Here is a 6,949-nt window from a genome sequence, read left to right as displayed (position 1 = left end):
GAAGAAGTGACTCGTGCGATAGAATAAAAGGTATGGCGTCTGTGCCGCTGGCCGTCTCTCATTCATAGCGTCACACACATATATATATATATATATATATATATATATATATATATATATATATATATATATATATATATATATATATATATATATATATATATATATATATATATAGATAGATAGATAGATAGATAGATAGATAGATAGATAGATAGATAGATAGATAGATAGATAGATAGATAGATAGATAGATAGATAGATGCGCGAAGTATAGGACTTCAAGAGTCGTGGCGATGTCGCTTTGGGCTCGCCAGACCACGCCTGCTGGATCATTGGTTTTCAACCTCGCCGCAAGACCTCGAGCGTCTCGTATGACAGGAACACCCAGTGCGCCACCGCCGTCCAGTCCTGTGCTCTCGCGACTTCCTGCAACAGGAGAAACGACAGCGGTTGGAGCCTCGCGGTATTGTCATTCGATCGGAGTCTATATATACAGTCAAGCGGATGCAACAGTGAGAATAGGTCGCAGGACATTCCATTCTTGCGACGTACACGTATGCCGGTGTCTTTCTAAAGAGATGCGTTAAATAAGGCATACGTGTCTGGTGTCATCCCGTCTCACCGGCTTCTTCCTCCGTACGGACTCTCTCGACTCGAGAGAGTCTATACGCTTTTTCGACTGTGGGCTCTTGTCACGTCTGTGAATTTTCCTGCCTTCTGCATAAAGGTGGAAGATGCTTGCGACCGCTGAGGCAGCGAGGTAACTATTGCACACGTTCTTCGTCGCTGTTCTCGCTGCAGCGTGCACAGGCTGTCGCTAGCCGCCATGTTGGATCGTCTTCATGGGCATGCACAGGTTCCCCAACAGTGGAGGGGAGGGGAGGGTGCGAAGGTTCATCGCAGCCCCCCCCCCCTTACTATGTCAATGTGTGGGGCAAATTTTGCGCCCCCCTCTTAAGAGACTTGGGGGGGGGGGGGGGCTGCTCCCCCCGTGCGCATGCCTATGATCGTCTTGACGTATATATAGGCCATCTTTCTGCCCCTGCTCTTCTTTCCGTCTTTCCCCATTTCCCTTTCCCCTATTGTAGGGTAGAAAATTACAAGTTTCTCTCGTTTTTTCTCATTCTTCGTATCTTTCCCATATGTCCCTGTTGATACGCTCTGTGACGTTTATATATATATATATATATATATATATATATATATATATATATATATATATATATATATATATATATATATATATATATATATATATATATATATATACTTAGCAGGCTGTAAAAAACATACACGATAAAGGAGCTTTTGAGCCAGAGATTTGTTTAGCTATTCGATGCCATTTGATGGCCAACGCATGCCCGTGGCCCGAACTATGTAGGTACAACGAGTGCTCGAAACCAGCGCGAGCTCGTTCACATGTTCAGTGCTATCTAGCGTCGAAGGAAACAGATAAAGAGAGTGAGAGAAAGTGGAAACGTGAAGCTGGACGTTTCATCCGAGGCCTCTCCTTCCACACATTTCAAGTTCTTGCGAAATTCACTCGTAACATCTAATCGCACCTCAATAGGAAGTCTACCACGGGGCAACGCAATTGGAGGAAACTCACCAAATTATCATAAAATTTCCTGCGATGGTAGCGATGGCGATAGCGACGGCTAACGAACTCCTGCGCAGAAGGGTTGCCAAGTGCGACTACTATTTTAACGACAGCAAATGGGGGCAACCACAGCGCCAGTGTCAAGGGCCATCGCAATGTTAACAAGGCTGCGGCTTTCGCGTGGCTGTAGTTGTCGGTCGCCCGAGATTACACACACGAGTATGTCAAGGCCCGGTTTACCGCCTCATCTGGCCGAGGACTCGCCTTATCTTGAAGCTGACTCAAGTACTCAGAGACATGTAGCGAGCTGGAGTCTCAACTATACGGAAGCTTTAACGCGTTTGGTTGGGAGACTTGGTGCGTAGCCTAACTAAGGTAAAGCGGCGCGATGTAAGAACATCAGGAGGGAGGAAATAACTTTATTCTGAGTCCTGCGAGTTGTTGGGGCGGGCATATGGCCCCGCCTAGGAGACGGCCAGGAGTCCTTGAACCCTGGCGGCTTCCTCGGCCCGCTGGACATCAGGGGAAAAAAATTAGGCGACCTTAATGTTCCACTTGGACGTCTTTAATTACGCTAACCCCTAGCGTTTGGTGAACTTTTGGTTCAGCTGAGTAGACCTTAGAGTGAAAGAAGACTGTTCTGTCGCGGGTATGTGCCATCTTGATGGCACATACCCGCAAGAAAGCTCTTTGCCCTTTCAGTGAACTCATTCAAGTAATTTAAGCGCACTCGACGAGTTGAGCTGCGTTTAACTAAGCATCGTGGCATTTGCAATGAACTCCGGCAGCGCACCGTCGCGCGCCGAAGCGTATCGCAGAGGCCGCGCAGAAAGAAGCGAGTGGTTGAGATCTGCTCCGCCAGGGGCCGCAACGATCCCAGCTGTTCACACGAAAACTGTCTGCTCTTTCAATGAACTCATTGAATTAATTCTCGTTGACTATCCTGACAGTTAATTGACCCTTATCTTCACTAAAATTATGTTCCGACATCATATCTATCCTATACGACTATCAACTATGAGCCGTTAACTTCTTTTTGTATGAGTTTCATTTGATTCGGAGTTTTCAGACAGAGCGCAGAAAATCTCAACTTCCGGTTGACAATAAGCGGGCCGGAACTCGCCGAGCAAGGAACATAATGTCGCTAGAAGCTAGCGCCATAAAAAAGAAGCCAGTAAGAGCGCCAGACACTTCGATTGATTTTATTTTCTGCACACCGCCCAATACAAAGATGCGCTCCTTACGGAAGCGCTGAAAGTGAACACGTAGTATCTTACAACAGAATCAAAATATTTTGACTCACTTCTGTACAGAGATATGGAAGGAACAATTAGTACGAGTAGCATACGATCGAGTGTTCTTTAGTTGTCATTTGTCAAAGTTCTTGCTTTGCGTGACCAAAGGAATCGAACCCCCACCGTGGTGCTAGCAGAGCAACGCTAACCACGAGGTCATGGTGGTTTCGAGCTTGCGTTGGTTCCTGCTTATTTTATTCCACTTAAAAACTAAAACGTTATTTTTTTTAAACGCGATAAACCTTATAGAGGTTGATTTTAATGGTTGGCGAGAAAAGCTTCATTTATTTATTTTTTCGTTCTCATTCGTACCACCGACATCGCCACCGTCCGGCGCTAAAGGGCCGAACGAAGCAGAGCTAGAACAGGAACAATTACAAAGCCGGTTGGAGGCTCTGCTGCTGACGCACGAACTTGGGAGTACGGTTGGTAGACAGGGTTGGATCGGTAGCAGCGAGCCATGGCTACCTGGGCTGAGGAGGCCAGCCACCTATGCGCTCAAGCCTGGTCGCAAAACAAAGTTTATTAAAGGGGCCCTGCAACACTTTTCCAGTGTGCTCAGAAAACGCTGCCACTTTGTAGTTGAGGCTCCTGGGAACACGCGAGCCAAACATTCTAGAGTAGCACGCGGCCCTGAATTTACAAATAATTCCCAAAGTCAGCAAAAGTCACTCCCTCAAAATCTTTTCTCTACAAATTATGCCATATACCCAAAGTCCACGGCCGTTGGCTGATTTGAGCATTGTGAGCTGCACAGTGACTGTGGCCGCCGCGGGATGCCGCCACGTGCCCGCGCCCGCGCCCGCGAATAGCACTGAAAGCAAGGCGTGCGTTCGAAGAAAAAAAAAACAAAAAAACGTCAGGCCTGCGCGGAGCTTGCAGCACTGTCACAGAGAAAGCTGGAAGAGCGGCCTTTCTAAAGCCCGTTCTAACTCTCTTGGGTAGAGAGAGAGAAAAAAAAAACAACTTTGTTGATCATATCCGGAGGAGGCTGTTTCGTAGAAACTAATACTAGTACACATGCAAGGTATCCACTACGCCACAAATAATATTTTTTGTGAAGTAGAGAAGCACCCACGATGCCTTTATTCGTCTTTCTGCGGATAAGCGAGGTACCCACTACACATCTGTAAGGCATTATGTGCACTTTCTTGATGCTGCATGTGGCTGATGACGATGAAGAATTATGGTTGAGGACTTTGTAGTGAGTGGTAAGCTTTAAACCACACACTCTCTGCGCAATTAGCATTGTGTGACGCCTTGTTGTTATTTTACTCTTCTGCCACGTTATATTACACATGTCAACGTGACTCCTTGCCCGACATGACACCTGTATAGGGTCTTTTTGCAAAGAAGTTTCAAGCAGCAAACTGGATGACAAGATTTCATGACATTATTCCCATCCATTAAAGAAAAAAGAAACCAGCGTGGCTCTGTGGTAGAATACCCGAATGCCAAGCAGAGGGCCCGGGTTCATATTGGATCCTGGATATTTTTATTTATTTCATTTTTTTTTCTCTTATTTTGCGCGATAGTGGTTACGGACACCGGCGGCGGCGGGCAACTAACCCACTGCCGTTGTGATCTGATAAAAGCTTTCGCTGTAAAATCAAAAGCGAGTGCCCAAGGTCATGATGCGCACTGACGAAGGGACGTATCTTCTTGACTCCCTTGTCATCCTTTTCCTTGCGTAGATTTCAGCGCGCTTTCTGGTACGAGAGGAGAGAGAAAGTGCTTGAAGCGTGCGAGAAATCCCTCTAACTCCGCTCGCGCTCGTACTTGACGGATTCTCAAAAATTTTGCGACAGTCGATTCGTGAGGCAACACGCTCTTTAACTGAAGCCATTAGACGATCATTTGGAAAAGTGTTTCAGGGCCCCTTTGAAGCAAAAGCCACGGATGCCTTATCAAAGGCGAAAATTGACTATCGGCGTCAACACGGGTAATGCAAAAAGTCACCGTAACGACATCATGACGTCATTACTGTGACGTCACGGGACGACAGAATTTTTAACGTCATCATGGCGCCACTGTGACGACACATAACGTCATATGACGTCATCACATGACATAATCGCTTGGTCAAAAGCGGGCCGATCCCGGAGGCAGTGAAAAGCCAGGTGAGGTGCAGAACGCTCGCAATGCCTCCGATCATGGAGGCTGTGCAAAACCACGTAAGGTGCATAAAGCTTTCGGAGTGGGGGTGGGGGGAATCAATACATCGACTGAAAAGAAAAAATTCGGCAGATCCCACGTACCGTGGGAGTCGACGTTATGCGAAGCACGCGGCGGGTAGATGACTGTGGCGTAGCTTTTTTTTACTTAGCGACACGTTACAAAATGTCGCTAAAGATTTGTATAAATTTTATACGCACAGATATATATGTTGAACAGACGCATATGTGTTATATAACCGGTTGTTTACGGTTGGGTAACGCTGCCAATGGCACGCACGCACGTTTCACGAACCCGTGTGCTTGTGTGCAAGAAGTTCTTGACAGTTCTTGAACAAGGGCATCATCAGCATGATCAGTGCGCACCAACAGCTGGTCATGACATGTTATATCCGGTCGTGATCGTGGTGACGAGGGGTCCACGTGTAGTGAAGTATCTGGTATAGTAGAGCTGTTGGAATTCGTGGATGCCTCGGTCATTTCGCCGACAAATTGTCTGTCGACAGAGCCGGCGTGATGTTGAAACCTGAAGCCACCCTTCGCGTTGGTAAGCTGGTATAGGCCGTCGAGGCTGGTAGGCCTTGATAGTGCCACGTAGACCAACATCAGTGGACGGTGTTTGTCGTATTCGTAGACTATCTGGGCGTATGTGGCCTACGTAGCCTAGTCTACAAAGCGGCTGTCAATCAATTTGGCATCATCCTCGGTCAGCATGAGGCCATCCCGCAGCCTCGTAAGAAATGAAGATGACACTGCGTCGTTCTGGTGGACGAAGTGCACTTTACGGTGCGGTGATGTGGATATCATACGTAACTTTCGTTAATGTATTCCTCCGGGTCGAGCAATGCTTCAATATAGCTTGCTGAATCATTGAAATACAAACATAATGCTTATTAGACTGCTATGAAAGCGGAGCCAACACTGGAACTACAGATGTTAATCTGATATGACGCCTGTATCGTAGGAGTACACATCGTAGGAGTATCATGTAGTGTTTATTGCTTTCTTGTAAAATTAGATAGCTAGCACCACAACCACAATTGACGTTGCGCCGATATTACGCCTGCGTAGGCTGTTTTTCCGAACCAGTTTATAGACCTGGCGTGGCTCAGTGGTAGAATACCTGATTGCCGCGCAGAATGCTTGGGTTCGATTCCTGCTGGGATCCTAATTTTCATTCTTTCCATTTGTTGAGTCAACGCTGCCGATGTTGGTTTTCCTTAACGCTCTAGCATTTAAGTTACCAATGTCTGTTCTCGCCGTTCCTGGGTAGATATAAACTGTCAGTCACCTGTGGCGCATACCCGCACCGCGGCCCGTGGTAAACGGGTATGTGCCACACGTGTCTAGTGGAAAGGGTTTGACGACGTACGCGACAGGATTTTAAGGTTATTCATGTCATGACTCGGCAATCATATTCGTCAAATCGTCTTACCCTCCTGTGCAAATTTTGGTCTACACCAAGTTAAGGAGGCGATCATGAGAGCACCCAGACGTAGGCGGCTAGATAGGTAGATAGATAGATACGTAGATAGAAACGCTCAAAGTGCCAGAGGTTCGCTAAGAAATGCTTCGCATTTAAAAGAAGCAGGTGGCTTTAGCCTTCGAGTCGTCTTAGGCGAATGCATAAGGGATCCCCTGTGAGTTTTTCCTCTCTCTCATCCATTTTTGTGCAATGGTTTTCTTTCGGCTAAACTTAGAAGGCAACACAGTCCCTCAGTCAACCTTATCTCCAGCCTCGCACGCAGTTCGCAAAAAGGGCGATGCACGGGGTGGTGGTGGTGGAAAACGTTTATTACTCTATATACAGCGAGAGGTGTGGACGGGGTGAGCCGGATGGGCCCGCCCTTCACAAACACTAGGAGGGATCCCTAGTC

The sequence above is a fragment of the Rhipicephalus sanguineus genome, chromosome 10 (genome assembly GCF_013339695.2).
Source record: "Rhipicephalus sanguineus isolate Rsan-2018 chromosome 10, BIME_Rsan_1.4, whole genome shotgun sequence".
NCBI classification, from domain to species: domain Eukaryota; kingdom Metazoa; phylum Arthropoda; class Arachnida; order Ixodida; family Ixodidae; genus Rhipicephalus; species Rhipicephalus sanguineus.
Note: the sequence above shows the minus strand (reverse complement) of the source record.